Source organism: Micromys minutus, assembly GCF_963924665.1.
Source record: "Micromys minutus genome assembly, chromosome: 7".
In the NCBI taxonomy this organism is placed as follows: Eukaryota; Metazoa; Chordata; class Mammalia; order Rodentia; family Muridae; genus Micromys; species Micromys minutus.
Genome location: NC_137976.1, coordinates 59,391,063 through 59,410,748, shown reverse-complemented (window position 1 = coordinate 59,410,748; position 19,686 = coordinate 59,391,063). Strand labels below are relative to the sequence as shown.

General features: G+C 42.9%; 1 protein-coding gene and 1 pseudogene across 5 annotated transcripts in view; both read left to right on the top strand.

Annotated features, from left to right (window-relative positions):
* Nucleotides 1–394: 394 nt before the first annotated feature.
* Nucleotides 395–974, top strand: LOC308422226 (large ribosomal subunit protein uL22-like; annotated as a pseudogene). Its single transcript has one exon. The product of its transcript is annotated as a large ribosomal subunit protein uL22-like (transcript).
* A 5,911-nt stretch (nt 975–6,885) lies between these two features.
* Nucleotides 6,886–19,686, top strand: part of ZNF148 (zinc finger protein 148) — a 102,107-nt gene continuing 89,306 nt past the window's right edge. For all 4 annotated transcript variants that reach the window (XM_080919129.1, XM_080919128.1, XM_080919134.1 and 1 more), the window contains exon 1: nt 6,886–7,058. The gene's annotated coding sequence lies outside the window, so the exon portion shown is untranslated. The remainder of the gene's footprint in view (nt 7,059–19,686) is intronic.

The window sequence follows — 19,686 nt, the reverse complement described above, 5'->3', positions numbered from 1 at the left end:
TTTTGGCACACCCTTTTTAAAAGATTATTGCCTTGCCAAATACTTTCTCTTTGTGTGTTCCTTTGTGAGACATTGAGGTCATTTTTTAGGGACTGTGGGCTTTCTACTGTCTGGCCTATGCTGTATATCTCGAGTAACAGAGAACAGGCCATTTAGTTATAGAGACAGTATGCACATCCACATCGCTTAGTATCTGTGAGGGGGTGGTTCCAGGGATCCAACAGATACCAAAATCTGTGATCCTCAAATCCTTTGTATAAAATAGCACTGACTCCAGCTCTGGATTTTTAATACCTCACACAACATAAGTGTTTATACCGTAGTATTTGAATAAAATAGTGTTAGAATCAAGACAAGAGCTCTTCCTGTAAGCGGCCAGAGGTGACCTGTAAAGATGGTTCGCTACTCCCTTGACCCAGAAAACCCCACAAAATCATGCAAATCCAGAGGTTCAGACCTTCGTGTTCATTTTAAGAACACCCAGGAAACTGCCCAGGCCATCAAGGGTATGCATATCCGTAAAGCCACCAAGTATCTGAAGGATGTCACTTTAAAGAAGCAATGTGTGCCATTCCGGTGTTATAATGTTGGCGTTGGTAGGTGCGCCCAGGCCAAACAGTGGGGCTGGACACAGGGACGGTGGCCAAAAAAGAGTGCTGAGTTTTTGCTGTAAAATGCTTAAGAATGCAGAGAGTAATGCTGAACCTAAGGGTTTAGATGTAGATTCTCTGGTCATTGAACACATCCAGGTGAACAAGGAACCTAAGATGCGCCGGCGAACCTACAGAGCTCATGGCCGAATTAACCATACATGAGTCGTGTCGTGTCCCCCCCCCCCCCCCCCCCCCCCCCGCCACATTGAGATGATGATCCTCACGGAGAAGGAACAGATCGTTCCAGAAGAGGAGGTTGCACAGAAGAAAAAGATATCCCAGAAGAAACTGAAGAAGCAAAAGCTCATGGCACGGGAATAAATTCAGCATAAAATAAATGGAGTTAAAGTAAAAAAAAAAAAAAAAAGGGAAAAAACTCCCTATGGCAAAATAGGTAGTATTTCCCAAATGTTTTTCATTCCTAGTTGATTGAATCCATTGATATGGCACTGAACGACCCGGATTATACAGCACTGACCTTGAACTGCCCTTCAGATCTGAAGCAAGGGCTTGGGGAAGGTATGGCAGGTAAAGAGGGCTCTTAGGATCAGGACAAGCTAGTGGGGACTAACAAAGTTTAGTGGAAGAGGCTCCTTTGGTCTAATCTTTGATAAGCCTTGAGTTCATGCTCTGAAAAAAGCGTCAAGGTGGAACTAAGCCAACAAATGCCCGGGGAGGCCACCACGTGGGTGGAGAAGGTATTGTGCATACAGTCCGGAGCCTGAGTCCCAGAAAGCTTAGAAGATAGTTCAGTTCGTTTAGGAGGCTCTACAGTCTTTGGGATTGGAATAGAAGTACATTGCCCTGGGAAAATAGCCCGGGATCTGGATCTAAGAACACAAATTCCAGAGCTGGAGTCTAGGAGTGTCTGTGGAAGGCTCTGCAGTCCTCTACCTGAGTTGCTGTTGTACCCAACCCTCCGTGGGTTGCGTCCCACGGGGGTGGAGTGGGGGAGGGGCACTGGTATCTGTAGGCTGAATCTAGTCCAGAGACTCATTTTTATCTCTCATGTTTTTGTATTCTCCAGAAGTGACGGCTGGGCATAGTAGTACATGCCTAAAATCATGGCACTTGGAGACTGGAGGTAAGGGGATCAAGAGTTCATGGGCACTTTGGGCTACGCCCCCACAAGTATGTTGGGACACACCTAAGGAGGCAAGAGGATTGGAAGTTTCAGGCCCGTCCTACGACATAGCAGCTTAGTAGCAATTTTTAAGCCAGCCTGGGCTACATGAGACTTAAAAAAAAAAAAAAAAAAAAAGAGGTGGAGGTGTGGGAGGCTTGAGAGATGGCTTAGACAACTCTTAGAGATGGTTGTTTCAGAGTACCCTGGTTCAATTTCCACTACCCACATGGCAGCTCACAACTGCCTGAAACTCCAGTTCCAGGAGATCCAATACCTTCACACAGACATATGTGCAGGCAAAACACTAATGCACATAAAATAAAAATATATAATTCACTAAGACAATAGTTACTAACTCACCTTCAATTCGGATCCCCGATATGTCTTAGTTCCTTATTTTTCTGTCCCTAGCCTGGACGCTGTCAGCTGTGCTGAGTGGCTGTGGCCTTTAGATTAGTTGGAACACTGACCCTTCTGTCCCTTTCACTGCCAGTTGTTTTCACATCTGCTTCACTTAGCTCACCTGACCGGCTTGGCTTGTAGCATGTGGGGTTTGCTACCTGTGTGGCTCCTGAGCACCATAGCGCAAGTTCTCCTTCCTCCCAACAGTAAGTGCTACATCCACTTGGCAGAAAGATCCTGGAGCCATCTCAACAAGGGGGTCAAAAGCTAGCAAGATGGCTCAGCGGGTAGAGGTGCTTGTCATGCATGCTTCGAGACCCGAGTTCATCCCTGGACTCCACTGAAAGGTGGGCAGAGAAAATTGACTCAACAAAGTTGTCATCTGAGATCCAGAGTGATGAGGCATGAACTGCACACACACATACTCTCTCTCTCTCACACACACATACACACTCTCACACACATACACACACTCACACATACTGTCACACACACATACACACTCACACACACATACACTCACACGCTCTCTCTCTCACACACACACCACCAACACCACACCCGTGTACACACAGATCCAAGAAAAACATTAAAAAAGTTAAGACACAAACTATTTTAGGAGACTTCCTAAGTCATCGATGATGGTCATTTTCCTGTAAAGAAATCTTTCAACAGAAGGTGTCTGTGGACTTTTACAAGCCCGTGGATGAAAGCAGGAGGTGTGTGTGTCCCACTCAGCACTTGGCTTGAAGCCTTTGGTTTTAAAGGAAAAGAGCGAAGCTAAAATACTGCTAGATTGTGAAATGTTATAAAGTGACCCAACTTGAGAATGCCAACAAAAGGTGTGTGACTGGATTTCTCAAACCTTGCCGCTGGGCTGGAGATGACAGAAGCCTGAAATGCCTCACGGGGGAAAGGCATGGTGGCCTGAGCTCAGTCTTTAGTACCCACATGGTGGAGGAAGAGAACTGACTCCAGCAAGTGGTCCTCTGATGTTCATCCATTTAAAGTGACATGTACCCCACCCACACAAAGAAATAAGTATATGTAGTAAAGTTATTTTCGAAGATAGAATCACTCAGGAATTCATAGTGGATTCTTTATTTATTTTTTAAAATGTCACATATACAAGTACACTGTAGCTGTCCTCAGACACACCAGAAGAGGGCATCAGATCCCATTACAGATGGTTGTGAGCCACCATGCTGACTGCTGGGAATTGAACTCAGGACCTCTGGAAGAGCAGTCAGTGCTCTTAACTGCTGAGCCATCTCTCCAGCCCCAGTGGTTTCTTTCTTTCCCTCCCTCTCCCTTCTCTTTTTCCCCTCCTTTCTTTAACAGGCTCTAATATATCTCAAATAGCCTTGGACTCACCATGTAGCCGAGGATGCCCTTGACTTTCTTCTGATCCTCCTGCCTCTACCTGCTCAGGGCTGGGAATATGGGTGTGTGCTACATCTCCAACTCAGAATAGGGGTTTCTGGGAAAGCATGCTGCTGAGCAGCGTGACTTTTAATCTCAACTCTCAGAAAGCACAGGAGGGAGAGATCTATATGATTTCAAGGCCAGCCTAGTACACATGTATACACAGCAAGTTCCAGGACAGCCAGCGTTACATAGTGTGAACCTGTCTCTATAAAACCAAACCAAACCAAACCAAACCAAACCAAACCAAACCAAACCAAACCAAACCAAAAAGAATGTATCAGATGACACATCAATTATTCTTCTGGACATCTACCCCAGAGAAACAGAAACTTAAGTCTTCACAGCAACCTATATACACAGACTGGGGCTCTAGCTCAGTAGTACAGCATATTTCTAGCATGTGTAAGGTCCAGGGTTTAATTCCCAGCACCAGTAAAAACCCACAACTAAATAAAACCAAAATCTGTTTCAACAATGATCATAGTAGTTTGTGTAAAAATAGCCCATAAGCTAGAAACAACTTGTATGTACATGGGGAATGGATGAGTGGACTCTGGGTTCTGAGTACAAAACAGAACACTACTCGGCAATAGAAGCAAATGAACATTTGATGTGTGTGGTAAATTATATGAAGCACAAAGGCCTTGCCTTTAGGTAAAGGTACCAATAGGAAAATGTCCCATTAGGTATGGGCTACATAGATCAACAGTGGAGTGCATAAGTCCCTAGTACTGCTAGAAAAAAGGTCTCTCTCTCTGTCACACACATACCTCACATTATAGTTCATGGTGGCTAAGGAGGGGAGAAGGCCATGTCCACGGGTAAAACCTTCTCTTCAAGGGCATATTTTTGTCCAACTAGGGTCACTCCCTATAGTTTCTACTCTGTTTCTCAGTAATATGAAACTATGATATTTTATCAATCCCTTGCTAGGGTTAGTACCCCCAGGATCTAATCACCTCACAAGTGCCCCATTTCTGAACACCGTTGCACAGAGTACTAAACACAGAGCTGCTGGGGAACATTCAGACACAAACCACAACAGGTGGCATGAGGGGGTTCTTTTGTTATCAAAGAGTGGTTGCTTTTTGGGGGAGGGCAGTGTTGTTTTAAGACAGGGTTTCTTGGGCTGGAGAGATGGCTCAGTGGTTAAGAGCACTGACTGCTCTTCCAGAGGTCCTGAGTTCAATTCCCAGCAACCACATGGTGGCTCAGCCATCTGTAATGGGTCCCAATGCTCTCTCTCTTCTGGTGTGTCTGAAGACAGCTACAGTGTAGTGCATATATATATATATATATGTTTCTCTGTGTAGCCCTGGCTGCCCTGGTCTACAGAGCAAGTGCTCTGTAGACCAGGCTGACTCTAGCTGTTCGTCCTGAGTGCTGGGATTAAAGGCATGCATCACTACTGTATGGCTGCCTTTCCTTATTGCTTTAATGTGGTTGAGTGGGGAGAAGAAATTAAGATGGAAAGGAAGCAAGCTGAATGGCTAAGACTGGTATAGGGAAGGTAAGTAAACAGCAGTATGGATTAAAAAAAAAAGGACCAGGAAGTGTTTCTAAAGGTTTTTAACCTATTAAGAGCCTTCAGTCACTCTTACTTTCAAGGCAAGGTCTGTAGTCTTATTCCCTCTGCCCATTTTAGATGGTTGTTTCTTCATTGTCTCTTAATTACGTTCAGAAACATAGAGTTAGATCTATGGCAACCCTACTCATCTTAGTCCATTGGGTGTAACCCTAGGCTTTCAATTCCTTCTAGTCTTTAGCTTCTCCACAGCTCAAACCTGAAAGTTAGGTTCTTTGCTGCCAGAGGGTTTTTTTTTTTTTTTTTTTTTTTTTTTAATATACATGAATTTGATGTCATTGCAGTTGCTAGAAGTTGCCAGAAGGCTGTCCTCCAGATAACTGTCCCCTGCTCTACCGTATATCACCGTTTTGTTATAATTAGCATTCAGAATATGCACTGTCACCTTATTAAAATATATATATATATTTTGGTGGAGATAGCTCATGGAGAGTTTATTGTAAAGCTGTTGGCTCAACCCTGCTTTTCTTAGTTATCTGTGCTTGAATTTAGCTGAACTTCTGAGCCTCAGCTACTTCAAATGGCATCATGATTTACTAAGGCTAATGCCTGAGGGAATATTAACCTTGCAGACAGTAATCTAATTCAGTGTCATCACAAGTGCATAATGCGGGAGTTTGGAGATTGGCCAAAAAGCACTATTCAAATGAACATTCAAGGGATGGGGAGGTGGGTGTGGACAAGGGGAGAATTCCAGAAATGGTTATGTAGATATTTTAATGTCCTTTCCCTCTCACCTCAAAGGTTTAATATTGCCGAGAGGTGCTAAATAAAGCCTTGGGATTGTGATGAAGAAATCCTAATGAGGTGTGCCATTTCTCATCAAGTTCCGATAACTGTCCCACATCCACAGAACACATTACGTTACCTAGCTGACCTCGTACTAGTGTGTGGGTACAAAGATCAGTAACTAAGCCCTCCCTTTGTATAGACAATTTAGGGTCTTGGTGTTAGTTAAATGAGGGCACTCCAAAAAGCCATGATTTAGTGAAGGTCATCAAAGGGGCTCCAAAAGATGGGTCAAATAAACAACCTTAGGTATGTATAGATTATAACCAAGTCTTTGCTGACGTGCAGACCGAGGTTTGGGCCCAACGAAGTTCTGACTGGGATCTCTTGCTTTTTCTCGGTGTCCACATCCTGCATCGTGGGTTGCAGACTCCAACCAGGCTTTCTAGTTTGAAGGGTGCAGGATTGCATCTTCCGGAAAAAGAGGAGAGGCTAGGTAAGAGAATAAAAGAAAGATCCAAGAAATCCCGGCTAAACCCTTCATCTACGTTCCCGCCCCTTCCACTTCCCAGGGCCCGGACCGCTATTAGTCCCCATTTTTCACTGTTAGGGGTGCCAGGCACGCACCCAGCCTCAAGGGGAGGACGTTCCTCCCAGTAGCTTTTCCATCTCCTATTTATTCCAAAGCGTTTTCCTTTCAGGCCCATCGGGGGACCCCCCCAGCACGGGGCCAGCTTCCTCGGCTACGCTGCGCTGCTGACACGCAGGCGCCGGAATCAAAGCCACGCTAGGTCTCCTCGCCAGGTCTCCTCGCCAGGAGAGGGCGGGCAGCCCGGAGCGCTTCCTGTGTGCGAGGCTTCCCACAACCCACCGCGCCGGCAGCGGCGGCGACCGCGGTGACGCTCTAGCCGCGCCATGTCTGCCTCTCGACTGCTCTGGGAGGAGGAAGAGAAGGAGGAAGAGGAGGAGGAGGAGGGGGAGGAAGAGGAGAAAGGCGCAGGGGTGGGAGCTGTCGCCTGAGCTGCCACAGCAAAAGTTCTCTCCCCTCCCCCTCGCCTTCCTCGCCGGGCCCGTGGGAAGGTCGGAGCTGCCGCCGCCTGCAGTCAGTGACCGCGCGCCTCGGCGCCAGCCCGCGGTAAACGCTCGGCCTGGCAGGCCCGGGCCCGGGAGGGCGGGGGAGGGGAGGGGGCGGCGCGGGGGGGGGGAGCGCGGCCTGACCCGCAGGAGTGGCGGGCCAGATGGGGGGCGGCCCGGGAGGCGGCGGGCTCAGGCCGCGGGAGCGCGGGGCTGGGGGACGCGAGGATGGTGGGTCGGGGCTTGGAGAACGGAGAATGACGGGGGCGGCGGAGGCGAGCGGGCGGCCTCCGAGGCCTGCGGCTGGTGTCGGGTAGGAAGGAGGTGGGATGCACGCGGGGAGGCCTCGGGGTGCCAGGCTGTGGGCGAGGAGGCCGGCCAGACCCCAGGGCTCTCCGCCGTCTTGGTGCAGTGCATTATGCACCGCAGGCCTCGGTCGCCGCCGCTGCCTCGGTGTGCTCTTTGGCTGCAGGGAAGGGCAGGGGCTGGTGAAAGGGGATTGCTTGCAGGAAGCATAGTGGGAGTGCGAAAGGGGAGAAAGGGGCCGGAGGGAAGATGCTGGATAGGTGGAGGAATGCCGGGGGTGGTTGTGGAGCAGTCTTGAGGATTCTGGGGGTGTTCATTGTGCAGATATGTTAGGTGCTTCATTATGGAAAGGACCGAAGCGTTTCCAAGGCAAGGGAAAAAGGCTAGAGTAGTTTCTACGAATAGAAGGAAGAGCGTTTGGAGCCAGAGGAGTGCTAAATATTGGAGAAGATGCAGGGACTGCATAATAGAATAGACAGATGTAGCATAATTATCAAATGCTGGCCCAAGGTCTAAAGAGTTATTCCAGATGGGCCAGAGTGGCCTAGTTCGGAACCTGTTTGGGCTCTTCAGTAGATGACATCCGGTAAGTGTGGGTCCCCGCTTGGTTGGGGTCATTGAGAATTAGTCACTTAGCCTGTAGATTGGTTCGAGACATTTTAGTGCCGCACTAGTGAACTGAAAAATCTTTGAAAGAGACCTTGAAACCGACTGGCCTATGGGGATTCTTGAGGCCACGGAGTTGAGAATGTTAGCAGATTTGCAGTATTGTCTGTTACCGGAGGGTGGATGAACACTGTCCTGGCAGGCACTGGAATAGGATTTAACTTGGCTTGGTGGTTTTCTTCATCATTGCCTAGCTTATGTTGTTCCAGAATAGCTGGTGCCGTATTTCAGCCTAGGTTGCAGGACACAAGATTATAATTGTCCGAGTTGAGAGTTGGTGCATTATAGTCTGGTCTTTGGAGGCTCCATCTGTGGCCCAAAGAAGTCTAGTTGAATTGGTTCTATCCCTCGGGTTGGCGGGAGATCCTTTTCCATTCACAATTCCTGATGGACTCTATCGCAGAGGCATGATGTTATTAAGGAATATAACATCTGCTGTAAAAAGTAGGCATAGAGGAACTAGACTATCTGTGTTGCTCTTAGCTTGTAAGGAGGTTGAGAGTGGTTATCATGATGCCTAAGGGAACCTGAAGTGACAGGATGGGTCTAGGTATGATGAGGAGGGACAGTTCCTACGTTAGGAAACCCAAGTTCTTTTTGTTGCATTTACTGAATGCACAGTAGACCGTATGTTTAAGAAGGAGCACTGGGTGAGGACAGTGTCTTGTCTTTGTTTTGTTTTTGTTTTTTTTCTAGACAGGGTTTCTCTGTGTAGTTCCGGCTGTTCTGGAACTTGTTGTTGTAGACCAGGTTGGCCTTGAATTCAGAGCTCTACCTTCCTCTGCCTCCTTTAAGGCATGTGCTACTGCTGGGCTAGAGCAATGTCTTAAATTTTATTTAGATAGTATTCACCTTTTGTTATTAAGAGAAATTACATAATATGTTGTGGTATCACTTCAGCTGAAAAGATGAGTGTGTTAAATGTGACAAATCTTTTTTTTTATGAAAGTTGAAGGAAAAGAGAATAATGGGGAAAATGAAATGACATTTGGGAGAGGGAAGGGGAACTCAGGTGTCATTGATTTCTTTAGCAAGGACTTCATTTCTTTAGCCAAGATGCTGCTAATACTTAAAGTGGGGAGATTTCTTTCATGTAATTTTTCTTATAGAAATAACTGGAATTTTTATTTTAAAAAAAACTTGGGAATTTTCCTGTCAGTACATTTAAATTTGCTCACTTTTAATTCAAGATTTTATTTTTATTTATGCATATGTATTTGTCTATATCAACATATGCCATGGACATGAGGGTACCCAAGGAGGTTAGAAGAGAATGTTGGATCGCTCGGAGCTTGGGCGACAGACAGTTTTGAGCTGACTGATGTTGGCACTGGAAACTGAACTTGGGTCCTTTGGAAGAGCAGGAAGTACTCTTACTAGCTGCTGCTTTGGTCATTTTTAAAAAGGGCTTATTTGCTATGATGCACCAGTTTTTACTGTCATCATGGTGTTTGTGGCTCAGTTTTTCCTCTGCTGCACTAGCATTGTGTATTGTCATTGCTTTTACTACAGAGCACCAAATACAGTATGCTGTTTTTGTATGCAAATAATATGAATATTTACATAATTTTAGAAACTGGTTTGAGAGGACTAACAATGAAAAGTACCCCGTTTAATGCAGCTTTGCTTTCTAAGGCTGCTGCCTGCTGTACTCTGTCTCCTCCCTCCCACCCCCAGTTCCGAGACAGGGTCTGGTCTCCCTGCGTAACTCGGGCTGATATGGAACTGGCTTTGTAGACCAGGCTGGCCTCAAACTCAACAGAGATCCACCTGCCTCTGCCTCCCAGGTGCTCCGATTAAAGGTCTGCACCATCATGCCCAGTGTGCTTTTTTGTTGATGTTCTGAGACAGATTTATGTCACTCAGGCTGGCCTCTTTAGTATGTAGGAAATATGACCTTGACTTTCTGAACCTTTTGCCTTTGATCTTTGGCATTACAGGTATGAGTTCCACATCTAGTTTCTGCAGTGCTGGGAACTGAACCCAGAACTTTTTTTTTCTTTTCTTTTCTTTTTTTTTTCAATAGGGCTTTTCTGTGTAGCCCTGGCTGTCCTGGAACTCATTATGTAGATCGGGCTGGCCTGGAACAGATGCTGAAATTAAAGGCCTGGCTGAACCCAAGACTTTTTTTGCATGCTGGGTAAGTCTTATAAACTGAGCTACAACTCCAGCCCACAATTTTTTTTTCTTACTCATATTCTCACCTTTCACCTTAAGAAAATAAACACATAGCAGGGTCTGGTGGAGTACATCTTTAATCCTAGCATTTGGGAGGCAGAGACAGGCAGATCTCTGTGGGTTCGAGTCCAGCCTGATTTGCTGGGTTAGTTCCAGGACAGTCAAGGCTAAATCAGGGCTCAGTTACAGAGAGAAACTTTGAGTTATGAAAAAAAAAAAAAAAAAAAAAAAAAACCCAAACCATACTTTATACAAAGTAACAGGTTACTGCATGGCATTTCATACATGCATATAATCTCTTTGATCATACTGATCTCTGCTGCTTGTCTTCTGTTCTCCCCCACATTTGTCCTCCGTCACAGGCTGCTGGTTCTAAGCATTAACTTTTTTGTAGTTCATGTTTTTCTCTGGCTCTCCCAAGTAGTTGGTAGGTTTTTATCATTTCTGTTCTTTGGTTTATGGAACCATGCCACCATGCTCTGCTCCGTCATTTCTCTCTTTACCAGAATGACATCATCACTTTGGATCATGACTACAGAAGTCAGCTTTCCCTGAGTGAAATGGATGAATGTCATTGATGTCTTTTATTTTTCATCCTTCATTCTGATCTTCAGTTATTTATTTATTTTTTGTATTCAATGGCTTATGCTTTCAAATGATGTACCTTGATGCAAAAAAAATATTTTTAAGTTTAACTTTTATTTAAAAAATTGAAATTATTGCATGTTTGTGGGCACATGTGTAGCAAGGTGAGTGTGTGTGGAGATCAGAGGAGAACTTTAGGAGTTAGTTTTTCTCCTCAACCTTAGTGTAGGTTCCAGGGATTGAACTCAAGTCATCAGGCTGGCTAGCATCATTAAGCAGTAAAGTACATTTACCCGCTCAACCCTCTCAATGGCCCTACCTAACTAAGCCTTGAGTTTTAAAGGCTGAAAAACTCAGTTTAGAGGTTTTAAGCCAACTACTTTAGGATGTATCTTTTGACTTCCCACTATATTAGAAGAGGCTTTAAATTTCTAACTTTAAAGAGGGAAGGGAGGTTTTGTTAAAGTAGTATTAAAGAAGTATTGGGTGAAATGAGAAAGAGGGACTTGGATCCAAACAGGATTTGTAGGAAACAGCATCTTGGCAACATCAGCTTTGCCTGCTAGAGATGAGGAGTTGCTTGAAAGTAGTAATTGCTTGTTCATCTTGGAATCACCTACCAGGCTGCAATATTTTTTGATGGTCTCCTGGAGAGTTTTAGTTGGTGAAATGTGGCAATGTGTTAAAATGACCCCTTAATGTTCATTCCAGGGGTCATTCACTCGTTTGAGATAGGACCTTGCTAAATAGTTCCAGACTGGCCTGGAACTTGCTAATGTCCAGGCTTACCTAGATCTTGGAATCCCTCTGCCCCTTTTCGTCTGTCTTTTGAAGTACAGGCACACATTACATGCCTGGCTATAATTTTTTTTAAGTTGCACTGTGTGTGTGTGTGTGTGTGTGTGTGTGTGTGTGTGTGTGTACGTGTACGTACACATGCACCACTAAGTTGGAGGACAACCTGAGTGAGTCAGTTCTACCTTGTGGGTCTGTGGGATCACCAGGCTTTGCAGTGAACTTCATCCTCCACTGAGCTATTTCCCTGGCCCCTCACTATAACTCTAACATGTTTTTATTAAGTAAAGGAGTGGTGGGGACATGATGGACAAATCTATGTTGCTTATTTAGAAGAAAGGAGTCATTAGGGCTGGTAAAATTGCTCAGCTGGTAAAAGTTTGTTGCCAGGTCTCATAACCTGAGTTCAGGTCCTGGGACCTGTATAGTAGGAGAGAGCTGATCCTTGCAGACTGTCCACTGACCTCTACATGCAGTGGCACGTACACACAGGATAATAACAAGTAGTAAAAAGATTGGAGTCAGTGTTTTCAAAACTGTGGAGTTGAAGTCAGCACTATAAATATGGGGAGTAAGAAGATACTGTTCTATTTCTTTTAGTAAATCTTGTTTAAGTAATTGTACTCTTACTATTAATGTCAATATTTCTTTCACATGTAGGTGTGAATATTGAATATTCTATTTTCTTCTGTTCATTATACATATCCTCCCCCTTGTTATTGCAGATTACAATTAGGGTCTTGTGCATGTTAGGCAAAGATTCTGCCATTGGCCTAGCTGTATTCTCTTTGCATATTCCTTTATATTAGTTCTCTCCCTTGCCTTCTCTTTGAAAATGTCGATTAGGTTGTAACCTGTTCTAGAACTTCAACTTTATTTAATCTTGAGGAAAGTTAACAGCTTGTTTGCCTTTTAAAAACTATCTGCTGAATGATTGCTAGAAGGCATTATTAGTTGTAGCACTCCTGAGGCAGAGGTAGGAGGCTCTCTGAGTTTCAGCCAGCCAGGGGTACATAACAAGCCTTGTCTTAATGAACAAAGCAACACAAGAGTGTGTCTGTGAGTTTGAGTTTGAGAACATGTAGGAAAACAGGTATTTATTTGGTTGGATACTTTGCATTTGTGAAAGAAGATGGAATAGATTAGATTTGAGCTCTAATCCTGCATAAACGTAGAAGGGGTAAGATCAAAGAGCCTTTTCTAATCAGGGTGGTTTAATCTGGTCTGGAGAAGGACACTATTGTTGCACAGTTTTCATTTATATATATAAAAGCATCACTAGATGTCTTCCAGAGTGAACCCTTTGGGAGTTACGTTCTGAGGGAACTAGATTGTGCACATACACAGTGATCACAAGTGTGCCACAAACAGCAAAGTGTGGCATAAGAAAATGTCCACTGTTCCTGAAGTTGTAGGAATATTTAGCCGTGGAAGACCCTGGGACTGCATTGCAGTGCTGCAGAAGTGGAATTTGAAAGCCTGGTGTAATGGTGCAGACCTGTAACTCTAGTACTTGGAGACAGAGGCAGGAGGATCCAGTTTTCTGGGCCAGTTTGGCTTTCCAGAGTCAGTCTGGGATATATAATGCAATCTTGTCTCAAAAAAGAAAAAGAAAAGAATTATAAATATATAAAATAAATTTAAAACATTTTAAATTATTATTTTTAAATATTTATTTATTTATTATATACACTAGCTATCTTTAGACACACCAGACAGAAGAGGGGATCAGATCTCATTACAGATGGTTGTGAGCCACCATATTGTTACTGGGATTTGAACTCAGGACCTCTGGAAGAGCAGTCAGTCCTCTTAACCACTGAGCCATCTCTCTCTCCAGCCCCTAAATTATTTTTTTAAAATCATTGGAGATGAGATATCTAAGATCTGTGGGGAATGGTGTTGTATTTACATGATGACAGTAAATACAAGTATATAAACACAGTAAGAAATACAAGGTATATTTCACTTAATGCCTGTGTGTATGAATATGTGTATATGTAAAACAAAAAATTTATAATATAACTGAAACCATATTTACTATGGTGGATGCTTTTATAATAGTATATGCTAGTCTCTTGTTAGAAAGTTGTTTCATTACTAAGTGTATATGGGTGTTTTTGTCTGCGTGCATGTCTGTATCCATGTTCATGCATTGCCCCTGCAGATCAGGAGAGAACATTGGATCCTCTAGGATTGGAGTTAGAAACAGGTGGGAGCTGCTGAGTGGGCTGGGGGTTAAACCTAGGTCATCTGGAAGAGCAGCTCATTCTCTACTGCTGAGCCATCTCCCTAACAGCCCCCCTTTTTTTTTACATTTTTGGTTGTGAGCCTAACCTTTTTTAAAAGATGGAGTCTCACTATGTATAGTCCTGTTTCACTATATAGACTAGGCCTTTAATTTAGAAATTTATCTGCCTCTGCTTCCTAAGTACTTTGATGAAAGATATGTGCCACGATGCCCAGAAAAATCTCCCCTCCAAAAAAGAAAACTGACTTAAGGGGTTTGGGTTAGGAACATAATTATCATGTATGAAATGGGTTTCAATTGCTAAATAATCATAACCTGTAGTTTAAGTACAGAGGGGTTAATTCATGAGTAGAGCATATTATGTTTTAAAGTAGGAAGAGTTAGTTTGAGTTGGGTAGAATATTGATAAGTAGTTTGTATTTGATGAGTTAGTGTTGTGCTTTGTAGGCAAACAAGTTTTTTTTTTTTTTTTTTTTTTTTTGTCTTAGCCCTTGTATTTACCCATTCTGTGATTGCAGAGAATTATTTCCTTTTCTGAATCTCCACATTCTCATTGGGAAATTCATATCATTGTACCTTTCTGACTAAGGTTATTGTGGGGATTTGATGATGAAAATAAAATGTTAGCAATAACTTTGAAGTATGTCAACATATCATTAATGTGTAACTATAGAATTTTGATTAGAGAATTACTAAGAACTATATGTTAGACAGAATTGACTGATAAGTTTTTTTTTTTTTTTTTCTTTTCTTTTCCTTATATCCTAGGCTAGTGCTCTACCAGTGGGTTATGTGCCCAGGCTTATTTATTTAATGACAATGATATACCATATAGCATTGGGGCAGTGTGGTAGGAGATGAGTGGACCAGTTGGGAGGCTCACAATGAAATTCAGAAGGGCTTGAGTTAGTAGCAGCAGTCATATTAGAGATGAGAGGGTGGCATGGGGTTATTGCCGTGGAGAGACTGGCTAGCTAGTTTCAGATGACAGCAGCTGAAGTTGGATTGTATTTTTGGGTAGAATAGTGGGGTACATAATAACCGACAGTTTCTTTCATGTAGTAAGAGTTTTTAGTAATTTGCTGTATGATTAAATACTCAAACTGGGATGTAAGGGTTAGGTTACAGGATATTTTTGATGGACTGCCAGAATTGACTTAGGAATCTGTACATTTGTGCTGTATAAGGTTTTATGGTAGGCAATGAAAGAATACATCTATGTTTAAGAACATATGGTCCATTTTCTTCAGGAACTTATCTAGGGACAAATATATGCATCATCTGTGACACAAGTAATATGACAGCTTTGATCAGGCCTTGTGGAGGAATTGGTGTGTACCTTAGAACTTGAAGGATAGGTTAGACTGTAGGTCAGATGATGAGGGCCATAGAAATGGCAATTCTGGATGTGTTAAGGGGTTGGTGGTTTAAATTGTCTATAATTATGGTTCATGTTGAGGAATGGAAAGAAATAAAGCTAGAATATAGTAGCAGGAAAAGCTCCAAATCCAGACCAAAGTGGTCTAAAACATTTTATTTATTGTAATAGGCCCAGTAAAGTGCTCTAATCCTAAAGGCACAGGATAATATGTTTTAAAACTTATTTTTATGTATTTATTTTTACATAGCTACCTTCTAGTTTAATATATACGAGGTTTCTAACATTTCTTCTATTCCCATAAGTTCCCTATGTGCCACCTCTAAGTAGGAGGATATGTTCTCCAAACCACACTTACTATTCTAATCTCTATTGTAACAGTGTAGTTCTGTGTGACTTTGAACTTATAAATGTGGTCTTACCTCTGTCTGTTTTCTTTTGCTCAAGTCATGGCTGTGAGATTAATTTCTGTTGCATGTAGCAGTGATTTATTGGTTTTCATTTCCTTCTTAGTTGTCTTCTATGTCACTGTTCCACAGTGTATTTACCTTTTTTACAGTTGTTGGACAGTTGTAATTTGGGGAACTCAAAGGATCTTTAATTTAAGATATAATGGGGCACCACTGATAGAATTTTGTTTTTATTGATGAGTTTTGACTGGAATTAAGAAGAGGGTTTAAGAATGGAGTCTTAAGACATTTTCCTTGTGTGATAGAGACATGATTGAAAGACATTTACAAGGCTGTGTCAGAGTGTGATGTGTGGAGGATGTAAGTTGGCAGTCATGATGGTAAGAATAAAAAGTGGTTGAGGGCTGTAGTGCTGTCAGCAGGGGTGAGTGTCGGTGAGTTAGACTGTCTCAGTGTTGTAAGACATTGGGCCAGGTGTAGGGTCACACCTGTAGTCCCAGCACCAGACTGGGTGAAGTAGGAAGACGCCGTGAATTTGATACCCACATAGTGAATTCAGGGACACCCTGGGCTACATAATAACTACATAACTAAATAGAAACATCAAGGGTAGGTTATCTAGCAAGAGTTAAAAGTACTGGACAAAGCTCTAAGAGGTCCAGTAGAGACTTGAGAATACATTTGTGGCTTGGTAGTTGACATTACTACTGGATTTGGTAGGGCACTTTGGTGGCTGTGAAATAATTTGGACTAACAATTTAAGTGTTAACTAAGCAGTATTTGGGCTGGAGAGGTGGCTAAGTGGTTAAGAACCAGGTTTGATTCCCAGCACCCATGTGGTGGGTTAAACTGTTCATAACTCTGGTCCCAGGGGATCTGTCACCCTCTCTTCTCCATGGGTACTGCATGCATGTGGTACACAGATATATATGAAGACAAAATACCATACATAGAAATAAATAAAATGTATTATTATTATTTTTTTGGGTCTGGTTTGTTGTTGTTTGAGGCAGAGTCTCTCTACATAGTTCTTGCTATTCTGGAACTCACCATGTAGACTTATTACAGCCACCCAATAATGACACCGAAACTAGCTTGTATAACTTACTAATCCTGTCTATACTAGTCTGTGTTTGCCACAAAGCCTGTTACCTTCAACTCAGTCATCATTCGTCTGATTTCCTCCATGGCTAGGTGGCAAATCACCACTGCATCTCCATTCCCCCCACCCCCCCAGAATTCCTATCTCTGCTGACCCACTTTTCCTCTCCTGCTATTGGCTGTCCAGCTCTTTACTTAATCCTCAGAAGGTGATGGGGAAGAGTTTTTACAAAATACTTAGGACAGGTGATGAATAAAAATAACATTACCAAGGTCTAGCCTGTACTCAACTCTGTGCCAGTAGAGAAATCAACATTTGAATAATACAAAGACAACCTTTACACAGTGCATAAAAAGATTATTTCAATATCTCTGTATAACCCTAGGTGTCTTGGAACTCACTACATAGACTAGTCTGGCCTTGGACTCACAAAGATCTACCTGCCTCTTGCCACCCAGTGTTAGCATTAAAGGCATGGGCCACTGTACCTGGCTTTATAAATACATAAAATAAAATAAAAAATTAACATATGTTAAGATTCCTTAGGAATAACATGTTGAGGCAGAGGATGGCAAGCTTATTCTGGGGAGCTGCGGAAGATAATCCATATGAAGGAAAGGGTGGAGGCAGTATTAGGAGGGAGGACATTTTATAAAGTTCTACAATAGAATTAGAACACTCACTTCACAGCAGCAGAGACCACACGAACCAGGACTCTTGTAGAGGAATGCTGTGTAGAATAATACTTGTATAAACCAAGAAAGGTCTTTAAGTGTATGCTGAAGAGGTGAGGACTTGAGTGGGGGCCAAGGGCTAGTACATAGAACCCGGCTTTTCTTTGTGGTCCTCAAGAAGGCAATCACTGGGATGCATGAAGTTTACTTAGTGGATGAAGAGAGATGGATGTAGGAGTTGTATTGAGTTAACTTCAGGAAGCATGGATACTTTAATCTGAAACTGGAGGCAGTAAGTAACGGATAGGTGAAGGAAGCAGCAGCATTTTAGAAGCTGTAAAGAGGATTACAGGTGCCAAAGGTATGATCTGAGATTTTCATGGAAGGACTTGAGTATTTGGGTGGGATTAAGCGTTTAAGTATGGAAATGCTTTAGATTAGTTGATGGGATGAATAGTTATATTTAGAATAAACCATGGAAGAGTCGGTGGCTTTCTGCTGCTGTTCTTAATCCCTAGTGTGTGTGTGTGTGTGTGTGTGTGTGAGTGTGTGTGTGTGTGTGTGTGTGAGTGTGGAGAAAGCAGGTGAGGGTAGACTCACTGAGGAGACAGTGAGTGTGGTAGAAGACTGACCTTCTGAGGAGAGCAGGACTGAAGGACTGCTAGCTTCATGGTGTGTAGGGAGTAAATAAAGCTAAATTCCAGGAAACAGCAGGGGTAAAGCAAGGCATGATGATGCCAGTACTCAGTAGGAAGACAGTTCAAAATTAGCCCGAGCTACATCACAAGATTCTGTCTCAAAGAGATGAAGTACACACTCACACACAGACACACACACACACACACACACACACACACACGTATATGGTTGTGGCTAAGAAATGAGAATCTTTGAAATTATGAAACACACTGAGCACTGAGTTGATGGGTTGTCTTTTAGTATATATATGTGGTTATTTGACGTGAGATATCTTTAGGAAATGAAGGTAGGAAAGTTTTTGAGCATGTTGTTGAGCTCACTGAGAATAATGGCTAGTCTAGAGCAAAGCAGAATTGAAGTCATTGGAGGAAGTTTTTCAGAGAGTGGTGGATGGTGCAGACGGGATGGTGGATAGCGGGAACTGCCCACCAATCCTTTAGTGATAGAGTAGTAACAGGAGAAGCAGGAAGATACTTTATTAGGCTGATGGAGTAGGAGAATGGAGTTTAGACATTAGAGAAGCAGTTTATGCAGGAAAGGGTGACTTTGAGAAGAGGAAGTGGTCACAGCAGTCTGGTCAAGAGGTAAAAAGTCTCATTGTTTCTGAGGTAATGAGACTGAGAGAAACAGACGGATTTGTTATAGACAACAGTTCTTTGATTTTTCTGTACAAAGTAACATTTGTAGAATCATAACCCTTCATATGTACTATTCTGATAAACTTATTTGAGAGATATGTGGACTAGAAAGGAAACATTAAAAATGAAGTATATCAGAGATGAAAGGAAAGGCTTGTATTTTTGACCATAGAGCATGGACAGGGCCTCCCCATTTTTTTTTTTTTTGAGAGATGGCCAGTAGTAGTCTGGGGTGTCCTGCTGTGTGTGTTAAAGGGTCACAGCATTAGGGAGGTTGAGAAGTACTGGGTTAAATACATAGACTGGACGTGAGGTCAGAGAGGACATGGGTGTGATTACAGTTAAAGTAAGGAGGAAGAGAAGAGCAGTTTACAGGAGCAATGTGGAGAAGATGTGCTAACCTCGAAACACTACTGCATATATAGTGAGATCCGGGATTGACACGGAAGGAACAGCTTAGAAGGAAAGGGATAGACATCTGCTGAGGAACTTAATATGCCCCTGGTATGTCATGCCTTTTATCTAATATTTATTTATTTTAGCTTTTAAATAAGAGCCACAATCTTATTTTTCGATAAGCTGGCCTGAAACTTTGATCCTCTCAGTGGTTGAGACTATGTGCACTCCATACCTCACTTATGCCATATACTTTCTGTTTTAGATTTATTTATTTTATGTAGTGAGTACACGGTCACTGTCATCAGACACACCAGAAGAGGGCATCAGATCCCATTACAGATGGTTGTGAGCCACCATGTGGTTGCTGGAAATTGAACTCAGGACCTTTAGAAGAGCAGTCAGTGCTCTTAACCGTTGACTGAGTCGTCTCTCTGGCCCCATCAGCCATATACTTTCTTAGTTTTAGGAGTTTGCTTCCCATTTCTTACCAATGTATAGATGCCTCCCCCACACAATTCTAAATATGTTTTCTTGGCTTGTTTCTATTTCTTTAGTTTTTTTTTTTTTTGATAATTTTGTACACATATATTCTAGTCTTATCTACAGAA